The following is a 24520-nucleotide window of genomic DNA, read 5'->3' as shown; positions in this document are numbered from 1 at the left end:
GTTGATCAATCTCTATTGCCTGATGCTTCACTTAAATTGTTAGCAAAAAAGGCTCTAGACAAAACACTTCCATCTGCAGCGAAAAATTACCATCAGGTTTATTCAAATTTATGGTATGGTGTTAGTTCTAGTAATAGCCCATCATGCCCACGTCCCAAACAGATATGCAGAAGGTACCAATTTATTATACTCGCCTATATTCTGCTCTTGAAAATCTTAGCTACCGATATATAAAACAGATATGTAGAAGCTATATTTTTCACATGCAACATTAGCTTACATTAGTGAAAAAAATAGGTAAAAACTTACATATTATAAATTTTTTAAGTAAAAAACGTATGTAGACAATGGCACTAAATCCAGATCAAAGAACCAATCTTAATAAATGGATAATTGAACAAAGATAACAAAAGACTCTTTATAGAAGAAGACACTTACAAACCTTCAATCGACTTGGATATAGGATAGTAAAATAATTAGGCAACAACATCAAGGAACACATATTTTATAATCAAAATAGCAAAGCAATTAAACTAGATAAAACCCCAATTCCTCAATTTAATCACACCCCCAATGTCTACAACAATTTGGTAAGGTGGTAAATCATTCTCCAAGCTTAATTCATATGTTTACCACAAAAAGAAAATCTAGCTCATAATATGATCGTCAATTGGCATGGCATGGTTACACTTTCTAAAAATAGGAAGAAATGCTACTTTTACAAACCTAGTATTCAAAGTTCCAATATTGAAGTACCATTCATAGTAGTATTTGAAATATATGAACTAAGAAGACACCATGATAACAAAATGTAATATGTATATACAAAATTTATAAGATCCGAACACTTGTTACAGGGTGACAAACTGCATTAATCATACAAAATCTGTCACATGGTTCAAAGGGTGGAAGGTCACAGTTCCTCTAGCGAAGTGAAAAACCCAATCCATTGTGTCCAGGTTTAGATAACCTGCAATAGAGGTAGAAACAATGAAAATTATGTCTAATTTAATAGATTTTTGCACAAAAATTATTAAGCATTCAAATCAAACCAAAAGAACAATAGCACAATGCTTGGGCGCGAAAAACAAATATTTTCACAAACTCTTAAAAACCTCTTTCAAAGCCATGTAAAAAGGTGCCTATTTTCACATAACCCATACCAATTATCAAATAACACAACCATGTAAAACGGTTCATCCAAAAATAGAAAAAGAAACATCAAAATATCAAAACTGGTATACCATTAACCGCATATATATTGTGAAAAAAAGAGGGTTTCATGTTTGTTTGAGAAAAAAATTATTTATTAGAAATAATTTATTTATACTTTCGGCCCTTACCTAAGGAAGCTGTACCAAATACCCAATACTTGGATTATTTGTTGAACAACCTTTCCACTTAACTAAAATATTTACACATTTTCACAGAAAACACATTGAATCACCACTTACACACAAAAAGAAAAATAAAACAAAATAAGATTGAAGAGAGAGAGCGGGAGAAAAAGAGAGTAAGAAACCTCTAACCATATCCTTGGCTTTTAAGGTTTGTACTTGCTATCAATCGACAACCTCCTGTATCAAGTGAGATTGCACGCTAAACACAATAGTACTAATGTAATGAAATCTCAAAGAGTAAAGCAATTTAATAAGCAGTTCCATAGCAAGTTAATTCACATGAAAATTACAAAATAAATTATGGAAGCAGACAATGCTCACCATAAGATTCGGAAGCGGGCAGGTGCAGGTGTATGTTTCCCATCAATCTAAGTTAGGCCCCAGCCAAGGTATAAGAGCGACTTCAGCCCATCGAAATTGAATATGGGGTCTTGATAGCCAGAAGCAGGGATGCCTCCATACTACAAACCCCTTTGAGTTTGGGTGGCTTGGTTTCGACAACATTAACCTATTATTGTTTCCACTGGCACTTCCCCTTGACAAAGATGGCTTATCAGCTATGATAAAATAACTCGCTTTGAATAGCTAGGAGGGGTTGGTGATGGGTAATAAGGATACCCATAACTCAAACCAGCCCTTCTCATTTGAATATTTAATACCGTCGAAAATATGTAAGCACTCTAGTATATCATTGGAAGTGCTCTGCAACTGTAGGGTGTACATGCCATTCACATGGGTATGCTCCACCTAACTTAATACCTTATGCAATTTTGTTCTTGATTCAGTAAATATTGAAGAGACGGAGAACATTCCTTCTAGGGCACAATATGGCTTGCAGAGAAAATATCACCGGTTAACCTAAAATTCAAAGTTGATATTAACTAATCTTTAGATATATATATGACAAAATAAACACCTAGAATATTGTGTATTATACATCATATACATTTTGAAATGTTATGTCTGTTAGATCAAGTTTGAACATATGAAGTAAGAGTCAAAATCTGATGTTACTCAAATCAAGTTGCAAATGACGAATATCTGACACTTAAACTACTTGAGTTTCAAACGCTACTGAAGACCATTTGCACGCAGCTTTGAATGTCCTACATTTTATAGCCACCAAGCTCCATTGTTCCCTTTGTTTGATGAGCAATGATCTAAGGCAGCAAGAGGAAGACCTAATTGATTAATTGCATATTAATAAATAACCATATGACTGAATTTTAGAAACCCAAATCTTCCAACTTCTTCTTTTAACTCTTCAAAACACAGGGGGGGGGGGGGAGTCATCAAAGAGGACAAATTATTGTGAAGGTAGAATTTGAGTCCAAGGTAGGGCTTTAAAAAAATTTAGCCTGCAATGACTTAAACATGGCCCAAAAGAGCTTAGAACATGATGTACCTAAACGATTGGCTTGATGGGAGCTCTGATAAAAGTGGCAAACAAAGAGATTGGCAAGGCGGGGAGAATTAGCTGGCTAACTCCTAATCAAAAGCAACCTGCAAATAAAGGCAGAAGTTAGTACATAGAATCCATTTCAATAAGCACCTACTATTGAATTAAGAAGATCAAATATAATTTAACAAAAAAACCCACTAAATTTAATACAAAGACTTCATTCCCAAGTGAAAACAATTTCTTATAGAAGGCAATTAACAAATAAATCATTCATTGATACATAAAGTCAATTTCTAGAAAAAAAAATGACTAATGGTTTGAAGTCGAGTAGAAAATTTATCATAATTTAAATAAAAACACATAAACAACTATACATAAATTCAATATCCGTGGCTCTTTGTAGGAAAAGTCAAAACTAATAGCTACTTTTACAACAATCCAGATTATCAAACATCTCCAGGAACTTGGAAAAAGAAACTGTTGAAACATCAACTTCTCCATAAAATTCCGACGTTCTATTGGTTGACTGAGAAGAAAGGTAAATTGCTCTAAGCAATTTGATATATCTCATGGCATCTACTTTCTTAACCACTAAACTACCTTCACCAACATATCGCCACAGGAGAGCATCAAAAAATGTCCGCTTGCGCTGCTCTGGGGGACCACTGCGAATGGGAGCAAGAAAAGCACATAACATGCCCAAGTCCACCTTACTTGATTCCCAACTATTCAATACAGATAGAATTCTCTTTTTAATAGCTTTTACTGCCCCTTGGAACGTTTCAGGCTTCAAAAAATGAAGCAGATTGCGGAGGATTGCCTCCAGTGCAGACTCCCAAACATATTTCTCAAGACCAACGATACAAGCGTAGGAAACTGGAACCTTCATTTCGCTTATTTCCTTCATCAAGAAATCTACATGGCAGAAACCCAATCTGGTGAGCCTCTGAAAGGCTCTGATCTCAAAGGCATTGGCCAAGTCTTCCCTACTTGTAGTCTCTTCATTCCCCCACTTAAAATTTGATGGCTCCACAACAACAAAATCCTTCCCCTTGGCAGGCTTCTTCTGCATTTGCTTCATATGAGCAATTGCATCATGCAACTCAACCCTGTTAGTCATCTTAAAAGCCTCTTTCAAGGTTTTTTTTGCTTCCTTCACCTCATTAGCCCCTAACAAAGCTACAACTTTGTTAAGATGTGCCCGCTAATGATTTGGCAAAACAGCTAGAACCCTGGTATACATCTCGGAAGCTCTTTGATACCTCCCCATATCCATATAAAGTCCACCCAAATTGTACAATGTGTCAATATGCTTAGGCTTCAAATCAAATGCCATCTGAAGCTCTTGAATGGCTCTCTCATCTTCTCCGATTGCATGCAAAGTCGACCCTAGATCATCAAAATTATTGTGCATCGGCATAAGCCGACTTCAAGAAAATAGCCTTTTCCAAAGCCTTTTCAGGCCTTTATACTCCCTACTCCAAAAAAGCCGCGACCTAAAAGCTTTGTAGCCCTGAAATGTGTTGGACAAAGAGATACAACCCCTCTATAATGCCCACAAGCACTTAAAGCCATACCTTCCCCTTCCAGCGAAATCTCGAGATTAATATGAATTTGAGGAAGAAGGTAAAATGAGTGATTACCACCGCTTTGTGCCGCTTCTAAAGCCAACAAAAATTCCTCTTTTCCTTTGATCTCCACACTTCCCAAGAATATACAAACAATTCCCAGCACGAAAATGCGGTCTAAAGTTCTCCAGTTGAAGCTCACAAGACCTCTTGAAACTCACTAAATCATCTTTAAAGAAATGGAGCTCATACAAAACCATGCCAATTGCCATATGCCCATCAAACATCTCATCTTCCGACTTTGTGTCTTCTGCTCTCCCTCTCAAAACCACCAACTTCTTCACAAAACCACTATAATCCTTCCCAGATTCATCCCAAACAACCCCTATATCTGAAAATTCAGTAGATGGTCTAAATTCAGAAGACCAACCTAGTTCAAAAAATATATCAAAATCATCCCCATTCACTTTCAACCTCTTTAATGTAAAATGATTGGAGCAAGAAGTCTAAAAGGAGTTTTGTAACCATGCATCATTGGAGGAAGCAAGTCAACATCTATTGGTAACCAGGTTTTGCGAAACAACACACATTGTCAATATGGCCATTGATATCATCAACCTCAAATGTGTGAGCCAAAATCAATTAGGAATTCTTTCTTCAATTTATTAATCCACTTTATAATTAAAATGAAATATGAATTGGAAAATAAAGTGGAAATTAAATCCAAATAACTAATCTATATCAAACCACAAACCCAAAACTCAATCAGAACAAACCTTTCGAAAGACCATAACAATTAAAGTACCCAATTAGAAATTAACCAATCTGGAAATTAAGAGAATTCATGCATTAAAGCAAATTGACTAATTTCAAGAAGTGAAGAAAACAATCATACCTAACTGGAGGTTCATAAGCAATAGAGAGATAATGGCAGAGATTCGTTCGCCATTCGCCTATTCAGTTCTAGATTAGAGTACTCACTATTTCAACTATTTAGATTTTTTACCTCAATTGAAATGAATGGTTGTAATTTGTTGCAGTGAGAGAACTCAATTTGAAGAGAGGGGGAGAGAGAATGATGGCTTTGTTTAATTTTTGTTGCAAAACTTATTTTTCTGTACTGTTTGCAAAAGAAGGGAAACGTAGGGGTAGAGATTGGGAGGGGAGACGTAGAGGTGTATTTATTGCTAGTTATTACTAATTAAATGTCATTTATTGTAAATTTATGGTAAACGTACAATTCAAAATGGGCGTGGAATTGGTTTTTTAATATACCACCACATGAAAAGACTGATTGCTCATATTCAAAGGTGTTAAACAACATTTTAATTTAAAGACAATATCGGTACTGAGAATTTATAAAGACATAAAAAGACCAAGTAGTCCTCATTAATAAATATCTAGGCATCTGATTTTATTATTCATCAAGAGTATTATGCATCGAAAAAAGACCCGGATGAATTTAAGAGGCCACAATCATTATAGGCTATACTACTAGTAGAGATATAACATTTATACAAAATCACATTCATAACAAACTCATAATAAGAAACTTATGAATCACATTCATAACAAAATTGTAGCAAATTAATAATAATTATGATGGGAAATTGTGAATAAATTACTTTTATGATAAAATTTACAAATAATCCTCGTAGTGAAGTATTGCAAATAAACTAAATCAAATTCTAAAAACGCCAACAGACGGTGCAATATTAGAGCCTACCAAGATCACACCACCGTGTTCTTCGAGTTCGGTAACTTATTCCAAAATCCCATTGTCGTGGAGGCCCTCAAGTATTCTGCCTTCTTTGTCAAGTTGAACACCTATTATTTCAGTAGCATTGTAAGAAGGGATTGACCTACCATTGTTTATTGCCACCCAAAATTCTCCGTTAGCTCTTCTCTTTATATTATCGGGTGCCCCGGGAAGTTCAGCAATGATTTCTGCCGTGTTTGCTTTTGCACCTTCGAGCCAAAACCTTAAAATTCGTGCACCACCGGTTTCAGCAACGAGAAGAAATTCATTGTCCTCGCTTAGAGCGACCCCATTGGCAAACTTGAGCCTACTCTTTAGTACGTACTATCACTTCTCCACTGATTGGATTATATTCCATGAGCCTTCCCGTGATGTCCCCAGTTAAGGTGACGCACAAGTGGTCCTTTCTCGTGAATATGGTGCTGCTGTCCGTGAAGTACACCACTCCAGTCTCTGGATGAATGACTAAATTATTTGTAAAGCGAAACGGCACACCTCCGGCTGTAGAAGCAAGTAACGTAGCTTGTCCGCCGTTCGGTCCAACCCTAATGAGCCCGGCAGGCATCGGCAATATAAAGGTCGACGCGTTTTGTGTTGAACTTTAATCCTAAAGGTTTACCACATCGCCTTTCCGCGGTTGCCATCGCAGAGAAAGCCCTTCTTCTTGTGTACCCGGCACGGTTGTTGCAAACTCCCTCTAACGGCGAACACCGCTTCCCACTTAAGAATACGACCATCGAACCGCGGTGGTGTAAGGACCTTGTCCGTTGCAGTCAAAATCAAGAGATTCTGGTCCAACCACGCCAAATGGTAGTCAGAGGTAGGGGTGATAATTTGGCCCTCAGGCCCTCAACCCAGCCCTAAAAAATGTGCGTCAAAACCCTCAAAAGTTGGCCCTCACAGATTTGAGGGGCGGGCTGTCCCGGCCCTCATGCTTGTTAGGGGCGGGTTAGGGTCTAGGTTCTGGAGCATGGACCCGGCCCGCATTTGGCCCTACCAAGCCCTCACTTGGCCCTACCAAGCCCTCACTATTTTTTTTCGATAAGATATATTTTATTTTTTTTACATTATATATATAATGCGGTCACAATTATCCCTATTTTAACTAAATATTTTCCCTACAAATAATGTTTAATAATGGTAGTTTACCACATATCATATGGGGTATTTTGTAATTTGAGTAAAAGAGGTCAAATGTAAAAAGAAAAGTGAACTGTGATTATTTTGTGTAAACCCAAAATAGGGGTGATAATTTATGTATTATACTATATATTTGTGTAAACCCTAAAAGAAAACCACATTTTCTTGTTATTTTATATTATATTTATGTATTATACTATAATTATCTAAATTGTATAAAAAAATCATTAAATTAGTTTTCAATATGAGATAAATTATAACATAATATAACATATGCACTTTTGTAATTGATTTAATGATATGTATATAAATCATACATAAAAGCAAATCTAACATAACAACATAGTTAAGTATGAAAAATATAGATATTTTAAGAATATCATCTTTTCCACCATCTCTATCTATTTTTTTTCTAAAGACATAAGAATTAGTTTTGTATACTTATATACATATCATTAAGTCGATTAAAAAAAAAACACACACACACACACACAAAAGAAATAGTAAACTAGTGAAGTATAATTAGACCGGGCCTGACCCGGCCCTCATTTGGCCCTCAAAAATGAGAGTCGAGGGGAGGGTTAAGGGCTTGAGTTTTCATGTTTAACCCTACTCGACCCGGCTCTCAACATCATGAAGGTTTTTATGGTTTGAGGGCGGGCTAGCCCGGCCCGGCCCTTTTATCACCCCTAGTCGGAGGTATTGGTAAGAAGGATTGGGTCGGATTGTTGGATAAGCTGGAACGGTGGATGACAATGCTGTAGAGCTAATAACAAGAACAAGATGGAGAGATTATATCTTAATGATGAATCGGAGGTGGAGAATAAAGTTGCCATGGTTGATTTGCTCTATAATCGAATGCCATATTCTGTGATTTTGGCCTCTATTTATAAAGATCGTAGAAGCCATTTCATTCTCAATGAGAACTTGGAGTCCTCACTACGAGTTCAACACAATCTCGGAGTTCATGTCTACTTTCAATTCAGGAAAACTCTGATGTCAAATCGTAGTCTGAATTCAACTCGAATTTGTTTCCCGCTGTTTCCAGCGCAACACAAATCTAATTTCCCGGTTGCCCACCGAGCTATATAATAGTCGATATTTTGAAAACAAAGTCGAGATTTTAAGAGATAAAAGAAACCCGCGTCAAATCTCGGTGGGCTTTGTAAATTTTGAGAGCCCAGGTGGTAAAGGTACTGAGAGAGAGCGGGTTTCCGTAGTGGCTACGTGGGCCTCTGACTCGTTGTGAGTTTTATATGGTCACAACTCACAATCACCCAACCCATGAACAAATTTTGACTAGAGTTTTTATCAGACCATGAACAAACACCATCATCCATTCTACCTTAAAAATGTTGGCTGGGCTACTCCGTATTTTAAATTTTAAATCACTTCAGGAAATAACCCTATATAATTGGTAAAACATTCAGAAATATTTCAAGGCAGCACCGGCAAGAGTTTAAACACTTGCCAGAAAGGCCACAGCTCGACTACAATGCCACTTTTACCAGTCATTTAGGTGATTGTCACAAATAAAGATTTTCTGTTATTTGGTAAACAAGTAAACAACAGATTTAAAAGAAAACAAGATGAAAAAAAAATGGAGGGAATTCCCTCAAATTAGATAAAGATGTAGGTGGAAAATGGATAAAGATGTAAGAGGAAAATGGACTCGCTTGAGACAGATCGAGATTCACCAAAGATACTGCTGGTCCATTTTGAGCAGCCAATATTTATCTATTTGGAATTTTGAGCAGGGATCTCATGATCCAGCAGATGTTTACTATGACAGAAAAATCTCTCTTGGGGTATATGGATTCTACACTTCAGATGCAAGATGGATCTTCTAATCACTTTCTCTACTTTGATCAGCCTTGAACATCAAAGCTCCACTGCTAACCCATCCAGCCACCTCTATAATGTATATAATTCAGCTCGATGTGCACCAATGCAACAGTCTGTACAATAAACTTTTTCACACAAGCTGCATAGACAAATATTTTTCACTGTTAAAATGTTGTATCTGTGAATAGACAATCTATATAAAAAAACACATACAGCCAGACCGGGAGATCCCTGGAATAAAAATCCAAATCAAATTGGATACTGAGTTGCACGAGGTCTTAGTTACTCGTTAATCTTTCTGTACAATCTACAACTAGTTCTTCCAAAACAACGATGAACTCCATCTTAACAAGAACAGAACCTTAACTATATGCTAAATCTGGCGAGAACACATACTGTCATCTAGAAGATCAGAACATTACATAGTTCTTTAAACACTCTAAACCAAACTTGTTTACCCTATCTGATGATTTCAACTTCACTGGCCATACAAATGGATATCTATTTATATAAAAGCATTGATTTGTCAGTACTTTGGAGTGCATGAAAAACAAGTGCTTCATGTAGCAATACGGCAATACAACATAACTCGTGAAGGAAATTAAAAAGAAAGAGGAAAAAAGAACAACCACAGCAGCATAAAACACCAGAACAAAAGCATACATTACCTTCTTCTTTTCCTGTAAGACTTTATGATTAGTTGGCTTGAAACAATCAATATTGCACAATGCGACTGATCTCACCATGTCTCCAAATCTGCCAGCATTTCATATAAACAGTAAACAAAAAGTTTCTATATGCACTTTATAAGATATTGGTCATAAACAATCAAAGGAAGAAAGAGAAAGCAGATATCTGACCGATCAATGCTTTTCCTCCCACGCTCCTGCTGCTCGATAATATTTTTAGAGTTCTCAGGTTGATCCACACTCTTTCTTGTTTTTTCTCGTTTATCAGTGCTAGATCGTGACTTCTCTCTAAGATCTGTGCTAGGCCTGGACTTCTCTCTTTTATCCGTGCTTGACCTCGACCTCTCTTTTTTATCTGTGCTCAGCCTAGATCTCTCTCTACTTTCTATACTTGGTCTAGATTTCTCTCTCTGTTCAATGCTTGGTCTAGATTTCTCTCTACAGTCTGTGCTGCTCCTTCGAGGCTCTGACTGATCTGCAACCTGCCCAGAAACATTCTTGTTGACTGGTGCTTTCTCTATTGCAGACAAAAACTTCTTCAGATGCTTTATATACTCGGGGTAGAGTTCTAAGTTGCAGTGGTTCCCTCCTTTAAGCCATAAAGGTTCATATTTCTCTTTGCAGAGCTCCCAGAGCTGCTTCCCATGAGAACAGTCGACCACTTCATCTGAGGTTCCCTGCATGAATCGAAAACAAGGTCAAGTGGCTCGAGAAGTAGTCACCTTTAGCTGAATTAGCTGGAAATGATACTCTATACATATACATTCAAGCCAAAGATGGCCAACTTGCAACAACTGGTGCAGTTGTGGATGAGCCAATTAGTGTTAATTTAATTAGACCAAGTGGCTCTGGTAAAATGCATACTCAGGCTTGATCTTTGTAGTTAATTCTGTTTACACTCCTAAGCCCTAGTTCCAGTATAAAATATCAATAATAACTCAGGAGAATTGGACTTCTATGACCGCATGTTGAATTACTAAATTAGTTGAGCTAGGTGCAAATGGAAACAGGAAATTCAGTTATGTACACGTAAGGTCAGACAATGCATTTACTTCAGTTTTCTCTATCATGCAAAGAGGACATATGTCATGGATAAGAACTAAGAACAACACTTAAACAGACTTAACAGAGACACATCTCTGATCTAGGGCATACCGATTACTTAATAAACTAGGGTGGGCATAAGGGCAATCTCGAAAAGAAAAAAGAACTATCATTACACCTAATGCAATGGATACAGGAAGAGGAGTATATAGTATAGACTGATTGAGCAAACCATAATTTTTGGGCTACTAGCTGATTTTCACCTCAAGTAAATAATAAAGTATGCCCTCAATATTAATGCGCTAATAGGGCTCTAGTACACTAAATACGTGCATGTAAAATACTTCCCTAGTTAAACCAACACACTTTCAAACGAATCAATGAACTATATAATTAAGTAGAATAATGTTGTTGATACTTTAAAAAAATAGCAAACTAAGTCCATAGTGTTTTAGAAACATTTTAACTATCGACTCTATATGGATGATGGAACTACAAGAAATATTTTCACAACCAATTCCACATGGATGAGGAACTACTATATGCCACCATATTCTTCTTCAGGACTTAGTAACTTACCCATAAGTAAAACAAAAAAAAAAAGAGAACCAGAAATAGTACTCACATGAATTATCAATACTGGGCAGTTCACCAAGGGAATTTTATCAATATTCTGCAAATAGAACAGAATGTACTCAGTGAACTATGTATTATAAAATCCAAGTAGACCAAGAATAAAGAGAAGGTAGACTTATCGCCTACATGAAAGAGTAATTGACCTTATATATGTCAAACCAGTATGTTAAACTTCACTGGGTACATGACTCTCAGACCAGAAAGAATACCACTGTGAAGGATGACAGCTCTTAATCTATTCAAACGACTTGCCAAATCCAAAGTAGGTCCACTACCAACTGATTGCCCATACAAGATAACATCATCCTCCTTTGTTCCATACTTCTCTTCAAGGCATCTATACGCCGCCTCAATGTCAGCATACGTATTTTGCTCACTTGGCTATAAATTGCAAATAAAATCTTACATTAATTACCTCCAACCTAACAAAACTTAGAAACCAAATAAACGTAATGCAAAAATTTATGACACGATACAATACCTTTCCAGATGATTGCCCATACCCGGAATAATCATACCTGTAAAGCATAACAAAGCAAACTAATTATTAATGACAAGCTCTTCAAATGGCGCTAATCCAATCCCCAATTAATCGAAGACTGTTCTTTAAAATCACTAGCGCGCAAAACAGGATTTTTATATCTTGGCCTACCTAAGACAGTTTAAGCTAAAACATCCAAATCAGATTCCAAAATTTGAAAATCTATCAAAACAAATTCAAATTCTGATCTAACACACAATACTAGCATGCAAATCAACAAACAAACAGTCATGGATTAAGCTAAAAATGTAAAATGAAGAAAATCTATAAAAGTGAAAAATGAACTCACCCCATTAAATTAACACCAAGATGAATACTAAGCTCCATGAAAAGCTCACACATCTGACCCAAATCAGCAGCATTACCATGAGAATACAAAACAGTTAAAGCAGCATTAGGATTCTTCACATATAAACAGACAATCTCATTCCCTCTCTTTGTATGTATCTTTAAAACATCAACATTATCTTTTAACTCAATATTAGTAAACCCCATTTTCTTTTCATCCTCCACAATGTTATAAGATGGTGGATTTGGTGGAAAAATGCAAATTTTGCTGCCATTGATGAAGTCACACCTCCCATTTTGACCCAAAATTTTATTTGGTCAAACTAAAGTTTTAATCTTTAAGCTGTTTTGAATAAAAAATGAGAGTGGGCACAGTTAAATAAGTTTAGTTTCTTCATTTAATGGATTAGTGTGAAGAAGAATGTCAAAATGAGGGGTATTTAAGGAATGGGAATTGGATAATGAGATGCAAAAATGGAAAATATGGTGATTTTGAGTAAGATTGTTTTTTTGGTTTAGTGAAATCTTTGTGTTGGATATTTGGTTTAGGAAATTTTTTTCTGACTTGCTTGTTTGTAAGAGAAAGAAGAAGAGTGTAAAAGAGATTTTGAGTGTAGACTGTAGAGAGATTTTCGGCGAAGAAGAGGAGAATGGCACGTGTGGAATGATTAAAGTAAGAAAGTAATGAGACAGCATCTCATTTTTTTGAATTTGATCAGATACACCTAGGTGCAATGTATATATGTCGGAAAATCATAATTGGATGCCTGATTTAATGAGATATATATCGTTAAGATTTTTGCAATTATTATTTGTATTTATTTTTTATGATCATGCTTATTTTATACTGAAAGAGTCTGATTTTATAAATTAAAAAAATAGTAATAGACTAATATTGTCCGATTTCGGTTTTTTTAGGTAAGAGGGTGATGATCAAATGCAAAAATGGGTTTTCCAACCAATATTTGTTCCAAAACACAATGTGTATACTGCAGCAGTTTGAGAGAATCATTAGATGGATCATGGATGTGGGCCAACTGAATCAATCATCTATAGACGGGCCCATGTGTTTTGTACATACCCATTGAAATGGATAGTCCAAAGATGGCCTACCATGCATGATCAAAAATGAGAAAAACAATATTCTGTACAGTACCACCTTTATTTTATTCCTTGGCTATAATAATTAAGTTCTCATTAAAGAATTAAAACTTTAGATATAATATAATCTTATTCTTATTGAATGTGTTGGATGCAATGTTATTGGACACAACATGGTGATCTAGTGGTTAATATGAGTTATATGGGCGTACATAGCCTAAACTCTAATAAAGAAAGTGCTGCTGGACATGGAGCAACTGTTTTGGAGATCTCTGTGTTTTGTAAGAAAAGGACGGAACAGACAAGAATGCCTCACAGAGGAATCAGCCAAAGTAGCCTTTTTCTTGTAAGTGGTCATAGACTACGAAGTGCCGTTTCCAGTCGTGTAACCAGCACACTACACGAGCGATAAACAAATTGATTACCTGCACCGGATGTTCTAATGCAGCATAACTCCCTAAAGTTGCCAAAATAAACAACTCCCCGAGTACAAATGTATAATCCATATCACAATTGGCACATTCCCTTTTAAAGAAAGTTGTTGAATAATATATTTGTATCATTTTAAACATTAACAGTATACAAGTTGCACTGTTGCAGTGTATGAGGTCTCAAATATTAAATGTTTATGAATTCAATCGGGGTAATTTAATGATATATCAAGATCTAGGTTGATTTGAATCATAAAGACATTCAAAGACAAAAATAACTAAATATACCAGTGATGATGATGCTGATTTGGACTGAAGAATGGGACGTAAGCAACAAAAAATAATTGCACTCAAGTAGTTCGTTTTGACTTTAGGCGCGGTAGTTACCCGAAAAACAATACTTTAGGCGAAGTGTGTTTCTACCTTATGGCCCAACATTAGAATAGAAATGATACTCATCTTGCATTTTCTGGTCTTTATCTTTCGTGGTCATGACCTACCTAGCTTTATCTCTTATAAAATACATCTACTTAATTTTTTTTTATATTTCTTTGTCGGGTTAATAGGTTTTTATTCCATAAGAGTTATGGAACACTCTTGATTATGTTACTTCACCATCCGTCTCAAAGCAAAGAATAAATATACATGCCACTATGCCAGTATGCACTATGCACTATGCACTATGCACTCATAACTCATTTGATAGATACGAACCTAACTTGATATTAGGGGTGTGTAAAAAACCGGCCAAACTGAGAAATCCGACCTAATCAAACCGAATTAGTCAGTTTTGGGTTGGTTATATTTATTAGTCGGTTCGATTCAGTTCAGTATCCGATAGGGTCGGTTTGGTCATCGGTTTAGTTATAAACCCAAACCGACCTAATAAATATAATTAATTTAATTTAACAATATGTAAAAACTGGCCGGTTTTGGTCGGTTAATATTGGTTAAGCCATAACTCAGTCGGTTCGGTTCGGATATCGATTCAATTGGAAATTAGTTTGATTTAGTTCGGTTAGTATAATACAGCCGGTTTGCTTTGGTTCCAGAAAAATATAAACCGATAGAGTCGGTTTGGTTGCCGGTTTAACCCCAAACCAGACCCAAACCGACCCGTGCACACCCGTACTTTATGGAAACCAGGTAGCTATTTGGCATCTAATCTCCCAGCATTAACACTTTAAAATGGGTAGTGAAAATCATTTGGTTATGTACATGGTTGATTTAGCTATACACATTTATAATATTGTGATCGAAGTATATAATTAGACTAATAAGACCTCAATGAACTAAATAAAACACAATGACGAGGAGAGATCCATCTTCATCTATGTTACTTCAGGACACTTGATCAGTCTGGCTATTAGCTAGATTTCTCAATCTAGTTCTGCAAATGAACATGCATGCCCACCTTTAGCAAAAAACATGAACATGCCCACGAAATGTGGAGTGCCATAATAATACAACTTTAACAAGAGGGAACACAACGTACTAAACATAATCTATGTTCTACTGGTTCCTGTTGGAATCTCTTGTCTATTTCTAAATATTAGTGTGTGTGTGCAAAATGGAGGACAAATGGTGTTCTCTCTACTTTAGGGCATAGTAGATAGTCTTACATTGGTTATCCATCACATCGGGTCGGGTTCGAGCTTGGGCTTGGGCTTGGGCTTGGGCTTACTGTTGTAGGTAGTGGTTTAACCAATTGCCTAAACTTGTTTTGCTTTTTTTAAGTAACAAGTTTTGGCGTTCTATTAGGAGTTGGTCTCTCTTCCTTATCTGTTTAGGAGACCGACCTAATCTCTATAAATAGGACTGTGAGTCCATAGAGGGGAAAGACTTCATCATAAACCCATCTCAAAGAAACAGAAACTATAACCTATCATATTCTTCTTCTCTTCTTCCTGTAGCCGCCAGAGAGAGTTATATTGCTGTTCTAGAGGGTAGTCTGTTCTAGTGCAAAGTCGATTCTTTGTTAACCATCAATTCCGTGAGAAGAGAGACCACTGCCGCCTTTACGCACCATTGGAAGGGGTGAAATCTTTCCTTAATGCCAAACTTAATCCGCGTTTTGGTTATTACACATTAATTACGTCATTGTCTACTGTTCCTTCTGTTCTACTATAGTTGCTGTGTTGATACAACTATTCTAACAATCTTAAGGAAAGAATTTCGTAGTAGAACAAAGGAAAGTGCTTTAATACGGCAATCAAAAGATAAGTATTTTACTTTGAGTTATTGTTTGTGTTATTGGGTTATGACTTTAGAAATTTTCTGATAAGTTCGTTTTTGTTAGGGAAACCAATTAAAGATTGAATATTTATTGATCTTTTGTGGTTTATCAAACCCTATATGGTTGTAGACCTTTCTCCTACGTTTGTGGGAGTCAAATATGAGATTTCTATCAAGAAAAACGTCAAAATTCGTCTTTTTGACAGCTGCGTCACTCGTTACGGAAACTGCTGTAAATTTCAGCTTAGAGCTCAGTTTTGCAATATGCTTCTTGTGTTGGATAGCTGATTCAAAGAGATTTCTAGTGGTATAAAGCTTGATACCCAATTCGTCCTGGGCTGGTTTAGAATTATAGTTCTTTTGAACTGTTTTACTAGAAGAAGGAAAATATGGTAATCCGATTTTTCAATTGGTTAGATATCGTATTCTTTCACTCTTTGCAATTATTTAGGTTTGATTATATGGTGATATTCTTGCCTTGAGTTGTATGCTAGTTTTTCTTAGGAGGAAAATCCCTAAGCTTAAACTTCTTTAATAACCGAGTCAACAAATTATACGTGTTTATCACTAATATATTAATCGGTTTGACTAGAAGTAGTTTGATATTAATTTTCTTTGTACATATGTAGATGTATGTAGATGGTCTAAGAGAGACCTTAAGATATTTAATATCCACCACACTCAAATCTTGGATAGTAATTATAATATATTCAATGCATAATTGCTTACCTCTATTGAGTGTACGTGTTGTTAGACGATGGTTATTACATGTTAATTCTGTCATTGTCTACTGTTCTTTCTGTTATACTCTAGTTGCTGTGTTGATACTACATGTTAGATGAAGTAACTTGTAACTTATATCCAATATATCATATGTTAAAGTTGTGTAGCATGCTAGTTTTGGATATTAATCACCGTGGATTTACTTTGAACTTGATGATAGTTTATTGGTAATTTTTTCTAATTGAAGACATTAAAGGTTTGAGCCATTAGATGTTGTGGTAGTACTTGATGTCTTGTTGATAGGGGAGTCCTCAGTTGTTTTGCATATATCTTACTTAAACTCATGTAAAAAGAGGAGGTGGAGTCCTCAGTTGTTTTGCATATTCAGTGGCTAGATTTACTTAAATATCGTATACTTTTTGTTGTGAGGGGTACAGTTAAAGTTTACTTTTCTTGAACCTATGATATGATATTAACCATGTTTGGCATGAATACATTATTTAAAATTGCATGAAGCTTAACCATGTCATATATTATTAAGTAATGAGCATCGTTGTCTACGAGAGGAAACAATATGGGAAACAATCAATATCCTCTTAAACCTAATTTAGTCAAGGAGATGTAAGGTTATGGATTGTCTTCTTAGACAATATCCTCCAGTGACTATTTTAGACAATGAGATGTAACGCTTGTGGATTGTCTTATTAGGCATTATCCTTCTATGACTATGAATAAATAGCCAAGGTGATGTACAAGTGCGTGGATTGTCTCTCTATGTAAGTTAGAATGTTGAATGATGAAAAGAAGAATGATAATGATATTATCTTGGGCAAAACCTTTTTCATCTAATTCTTCTATTATTTAAAATTCATTTGAATCACTTGTGGATTTTCTTTCATATAGATAGCATGAACATAATATGATTATATTTAATATGATCCATAATCATAGACTTGAGTAAAGTATATTCTTGTCATAAGAGTGCATATTATTGTTGGTGTTTCTTTTAGTGTTTGTAGCGGTATAATGTGTTTTGCATGTAAGTTTGATTAGGTTGAGTGTTTCGACCCCCACCTACGTGGCGAACGTCCATTGGTAGGAGTCTCTATTTTATTCATTTAATCGACAGGGCTAAAGCCCAATTTGCAATACCATGGATCAATGTACAGGCCCATTAACTCATGTGTCTAAGGCTGAACCTTAACCACATGGCTTGCCACTAATGTACATTGATTTATGTCCAGATTCATTTCTTATCAAAGAGATAATTATCAGTTGAGAGTTATATTCTATCACAATGACTCAAGCTACAAGAATACTTGAACTACAAGGATTCTCTACTCTACCTATATAAATACATATCTATTTTTCATTCAAACTACGCTCTTGAGACTTGATCCCACCGATAATTTGGGTACGTGGGCAACCGCAAGGTACAATCTCATCATTCCCCGATCACCATCATTTTTCTAATTACTTTTCTACGCTTTCGCTTTTTTCATCAACACTTGGTGTTTTGATCATATTTGGTCGAAACATAATTGGCGCCGTCATGTTCTTATACTACACCCCGATCACGCTCGCGAAAAGTTATGACGATACCGAAGAGCTCAAGGTCCCGATGTGATTATCGACGCATCATCACGAACATGATGGTCAAGGACAACTTGGCGCCGACAAAGATAATACCTTCAAATACCGCTGCTCCACCAATGCCAAATTATTCAAATGAGGTTATTGCTTCGACGATTCTCCATTATCGATTCGATGCGATAATGTAAGTCATATGTCTCGAGAAGCACTTCTTCAAAAGTTAAAGACCGGTCCGCGAAAAGAATAATTACTACAAAGCGCCATCTTAAACGACGCTCCACTTTATAGATGATGTTGTATCCGTCACACCACAACGCCACACACGCCAACCACATAATAGTGTGTGGGATCGCTTAAGTGGTGAGGATGAGATTCGCAATATTCGCAACAGCCATCAACAAGTTAAGAGTAATGGGCTTAATTTAATTCCCGACCTCCACCGAAAATCTCCACCCACTTGGTCACGCGTTCACCAAGGTAAGGTCGCTCATAATCGTCCGGATCGCACTCCCACGGTCCTACAAATTTTCGGCAAGTCCCAAGGAATTCAAATGGCTAACGTAATAATGATCGCGACTCATGATCGTAACCATCAAGATGGTGAAACACTTCAAAGAACGCTGTTCTTATCATTCAACATTATCGCATCGAAAGCCCAACGCATTCATCCACAATCATCTCGACACGAAACGATGAATCTTCGCCGCTTTCTTCTCGCTCGCTCACTCCCATAGGCGCCATCATGACTATGATCACGATCAAACAGATAATGGATCTGATGACTCCTCAACGTGTCGAGAAATGATTAAAAAGCTCTTTCCTCGACAAATGATCCTTTGAATCGACACTAGAAAATCTGGCAAATGAAGATGGTATTTTGACAAATTTTCTCGTCCCAAAGGGCTACTCATAACAAAGACTTCAAACAACCGAGAGTTTGATCAATATGATGATGTCGAGGGTTGCCCTATGCTTCATGTGATTAATTTCACAAACAAACCGGTTTTATCGAGGTGATGATGCTTTAAAATGCAAACTTTTCCCTTCTACATTAAAAGGGGAAGCGCTGGTATGGTTTAGCTTAATTACCTCCGCTGCTTCTATTCGTCGATTCAAGGACTTAACCGAAAAGTTTTCAAGACGCTTTCATCATAATCTCAAACGTCCAAATGGAGTCCGAAGTTCTTTTCAACATCAAGCAACAACGGAGGAAACTCTCCGTAGTTTTATCGCGTTTCCGCCAAGCCGCAGTTGAGATTTCGAACAATCCGATCTAATGGTGGTTTACGCTTTTAAAGAAGCTATCTTGTTTGATAAAGATGGGTTATACAACTCTCTTGTTCGATATTCCATCTTCCCGACGCGGCGTTATACCAAATGAGTTCAACAATTTATCAATGTTGAAGACGACACGGCTCTCGAACTTCTCGTGACAAAGATAATAAAGGAAAGGATTTCAATGATCAGCTTAAATAAACGTAAGAATCCGACTTTTGATCAACAACAACCCAAATCGAAGCCTCCGTGATAAGAAAGAAGACTCCACGAAAGGATCGAAAGCCTTTTACCGATTTTGAATTAACTCCGCTTTAATACCAAATATGTAGTTTACTTACAAAATCAAGGATAAGAGTCCGCTTCACTCCGCCGCGTTCCATTGCGCCGACGACTAAAAACGACTCGCGATAAATCGTTATGGTGCAAATTTCATAATGATTATGGTCATGAGATCGGAGAATTGTCGATCTTTGCGGGAAGAATTGAAAAGCTTGTGCGTAATGGAAAACTTGATCAATATGTGCGTAAGAAAGTAACAACTCAAGCTTTAACTATCACCGATCACAATGTCATTAAGGTTGGACATGCCATTATTGATTCATTGTCCAATACTCACCGAAAACCGCTCGCCGCTCTAAAGTCAAATATCCGCCTAATTTGTAACGGTTAACGGATCAATTTCGCGGAAGGTTTTCGCGACGGAGACTATTGAAGATGAACCATTATGTTTCACTCGACCAAGATCTAATGGGCGCAAGCATGTTCCTCATTATGATGTTTGTCGCGGATAACTGCAGATATCGCTTGTATGCGCAGTACAACATATAATGATCGACAATCGGTAGTTCAGCTAAGCGTCATGTTTTCCGGTGTTATCGCAAGATTCCTTTTATTGATAACTTGGTCACCCCGAAAATGCACCTATCGTTGGTTTTGATGGTACCGCTACTCATTTGCGTTGGAAAGGTGTCTCTCCCGGTCACTCTTATGCGAAGAAGTCAATATTGATTTCTTATTGATGGATTGTAAATCCTCTTACAATGTCATCCTTGGTAGAGATTGATTCATTATATGGAAGCCGCCGCCTCAACATATCATCAAGCCATCAAGTTCCCATTCAATAAAAAGTATGTAAGGTGCGCAATGATCAACCGCATCTCTAATTTGCCACGACAATGTTCTCGATGATTATAAGAAGTCCGAAGTTGTTGGATCTAACTATTCTCGAGTTCCAACGCCAAATAGCAATTACAAAGATCCGGACCTTCGGTTTACTCTCGCCAATAGAAATGTTGAAGGACCCCCGACAATCGATCCACTTTTAGAAGTTCAAATTGGCCAACTCCCCAAGAGAGACTACTTTTATTTCAAATTTAACTTCCGTAAGAGGAGAGACAAGAGCTTATTTTGTTATCAAGGAAGAATAATCATGTGTTTGCTTGGCTTATGAGAGCAAATGCCCGTATATAGATCCTTCGGTGGCTTGTCATAAACTCGACATTGATCCTAATGCAAAACCAGCCGACAAAAGCCCCGGGAAGATGGCCCCCGATAGAAAGATGAAAGTGAAAGACGAAATCGACCGCCTTTTTGTCCGTTAACTTTATAAGGCCCGCGGACTTATCCAACATGGATGTCAAATGTTGTCGCAGCGCCTAAAAAAGAACGGCAAATTACGGTTTGTATCGATTTCACAAATCTCAATAAGGCTTGTCCGGTTCATCCATATCCATTGCCTCAGATATCTGAAATGGTCGATGCAACATCCGGTTTTCGCTTTGTCTTTTTGATGCTTATTCCGCTTATCATCGATTCCGCTATTCATTGAGGACCAAGAGTTCATCGATTCATTACGCACTGGCATTTCATCGTTACCGTGTAATGCCTTTCGGTCCGAAAAACGCCGGAGCCACATATCAAAAGCTAGTCAACACTATTTTTTTCCTCGACCTACTTGGAAAGACAATTCGGGCATACATCGATGACATGGTTGTCAAATCTACAAAAGCACTGATCATCTTATCGATTTGCAAGCTGTTTTCGACACTCTCCAATGTCAACATGCGCTTGAATCCGCTAAGTGTTCTTTCGGTTTATCATCCGTAAATTCTTAGGATACATGATGACTAGACGCTGAATTGAAGCAAATCGGATCGATTCGAAATTGTCCTTGAAATGCCTTCTCCGACGCCAAAGAAAGAAATTCAACGACTTACAGGACGCTTTGCACGCCCTAAATCGCTTTATCTCTTGGTATTCGATCGATGCCGCCCTTTTTCCAAACATTGAAAGACGATCAATTTGGACGGAGGACTGCGGAAGTTGCATTTCGCCATTTGAAAGCATACTTAGTCCAACCTCCAGTTCTTGCCCGACCCAAAGAACGGGCAGCCTTATAGGTTCATTTTTTGCCAATCGATCATGCCGTAGTGTCGCCTTTATTTGTCAACGGTGGCGATGGGCGCCCTATATTCTTTGTTAGCAAGACTCTTTACAACTGCTGAAACAAGATATTCTCGAGTGGAGAAAATTGCATTGGCTTTGGTTCATGCTTTGCGACGCCTTAAACCTTATTTCCGTGGACGAAGTCGCCAAAGTTTATACGGAATATCCATCGCGAAAGCTTTTCGTAATGCTCGTGAATCAAGTCGCCTTCGCAGAATGGGAAAGTTACCTTAGCTTTATAGCATTGTGTTTGAAACTCGCATCGCCGAGAAAGGACAAGCTTTGGCTTCGCTTAATGGCTGATTTTCCAATTGAGGATATTCTTATGTCCGACGCTACATACTAGATCTAAGAGAATGTCGCCGACAACACGCCATTACCTCTCGTGGATGATGATTTGCCAAACTTATCGATGTATCCGCTGATTGTTGGATTGTTTACACCCGATGGTTCGCATAATAAATATGGCTCCGCATTGGGTGTGTAATCTTGCAACCGAATGGAGAAAAAAATCGAGAAGTCACGGTCGTTTTGGTTTTGACGCTTCAAATAATGAGGCCGAAAGTACGGGTCAAGCCATTTGCGGGCTTCATGACCGCTTCTTCACTTGGGGCTTACTAAGCTACAATTATTCATTCAGATTCTAAGTTAGTCGCTAGCCGGGTTGGTGGATCGTGATATGCAGTTCCTCGTGGACGATAGAATGGCGGCTTATGTGGACTTAATTCATCGGATTGCTCGAAATTTTGATTCTATCAAGATTGCGGTAAAATCCGCGCATGACGCACGCGACATGCGGATTCTCTTGCTTATTTATCCGCTGCAGCTTAAGTCGATAAGCCTCGCCAGATAACCATTGAATTTCAAAAGGAACCGAAAGTATCGACCGTCCATCGAGGATGTGCGCCGATATGTACATCACTCGAGTTGTTTTTTCATCAAGACATTTTCTCGAGGAATCATGTTATGCCAATTTGATATCTCCCCGCGGCCGACTTCGGGCGCAAGCGTGATCTTGATAATCAAGTCGCCATTGCAGAGAAAACGCTTTGATCCACAACTTATGCTATCGATGACCACAATGATCCTCGTTAATGATATTGTCTCGTTCATACCGACGACGATCATGAAGTCGACAATGCTCCGAGGTTCCCCGATATAGAGCTAAGTTTTCCACTTACACCTTGTGACGAAGATGATTGGCGCCTTCCTTATATCACATATTTACATGATCACATCTTGCCTCCCGATCATAAAGTGGGTGATCGTAAAACGCGATGCTTGGAAATATTGTCTCATATCGACTTCGAACGGTTCATTGCAACTTTATCGCAAAGGCACAAGTCTTAACCCTATGCTTCGCTGTCTCCAGCAGAGTCGGAAGGTTTGCTCGCCCCGGGCGGAAATTCATTCAGCCTATGTGGGAACCACTCCCCGGGCGAAGTCTCGCCATAGAGCAATGACACAAGGATACCGGTGGCCGTATATGCAAAAGGATGCTAAGCGCTTTGTCCGAGAAGTGTGTTCCTTTGTCGAAATATGCTAACATGGGAAATCTTCCAAAGAACGGAACTTCATCCAATTTTGAGCCCTTTGGCCGCTTTGCAAAGTGGGGTCTTGACATCGCCGGTCCTCTTCCGAAAGCTCCCCGGCAAGTTCGCTTTTTACCGTCGCGAACCGATTATTTTACCAAGTGGGCTCAAGCTATGCCCTTAGCCCGATCCATGCTTCGATGTTAAAAATTCTTATGGCGAGACATTGTTTGTCGCTTCGTATTCCAACATCATTGACTTCCGACAATGGTAAACAATTTGATGTCAAGAAATTCGACAATTTTGTTCGACTTGAAGATTAGTCACAATTTCTCACCATACCATCCTCAAGCTAATGGACAAGCCGGGCTACTAACAAATCCATTCTTGCAATGCTCGCCGACGACTTCAACAGCCAAAGGAAATTGGGTTAAGGAACTTCCTCGCGTTATGTGGGCTTATCGAACCACACCTAAGCATTCAACCGATTTTCTCCGCTTAATCTTGCTTACGGTGCACGGAAGCGGTCTTGCCTACAGAGTTGATGACACCAACCACACCTAACTTCTAACGTGGAATTAGAGTCAAATGATCAAGCACTTGCTCGCCAAAGCCTTGATAGATGAGACAAGAGATGTTGGTCTTCAACAGTTAATTCAAGTTATCAAGTCGATATGAAACGAAAATATGACAAGAAAGTTCGACTTAAAAGTGTTTGAGAAAGATGATCGGGTACTCATCGAAAAGACGAGGTTGATAGATTCCGGTAAATTTGAGAAAAAATTGACAGTCCATACATCATAGATCGCCCGCCACCAAAGGATCTTATTTTCTCCGAGATTTAGATGGGAATGTTCTCGATAAGCCGCG

General features: G+C 37.7%; 2 pseudogenes across 1 annotated transcript; both read right to left on the bottom strand.

Moving 5' to 3' along the window:
- Positions 1-3217: 3217 nt before the first annotated feature.
- Positions 3218-6694, bottom strand: LOC147521750 (putative TPR repeat-containing protein At2g32450 pseudogene; annotated as a pseudogene).
- Positions 6695-8661: 1967 nt separating this feature from the next.
- Positions 8662-12748, bottom strand: LOC147521749 (uncharacterized; annotated as a pseudogene). The gene is made up of 7 exons (XR_015209716.1): positions 12314-12748; positions 11965-12001; positions 11627-11864; positions 11473-11520; positions 9975-10480; positions 9783-9870; positions 8662-9253 (listed from the first exon to the last, which is right to left on the bottom strand). The product of XR_015209716.1 is annotated as an uncharacterized LOC147521749 (transcript).
- Between the last annotated feature and the right edge of the window lie 11772 nt (positions 12749-24520).

This window comes from Coptis chinensis, chromosome 1, assembly GCF_015680905.1.
Source record: "Coptis chinensis isolate HL-2020 chromosome 1, ASM1568090v1, whole genome shotgun sequence".
NCBI lineage: Eukaryota > Viridiplantae > Streptophyta > Magnoliopsida > Ranunculales > Ranunculaceae > Coptis > Coptis chinensis.
This window is presented reverse-complemented; position numbering and strand designations above follow the sequence as displayed.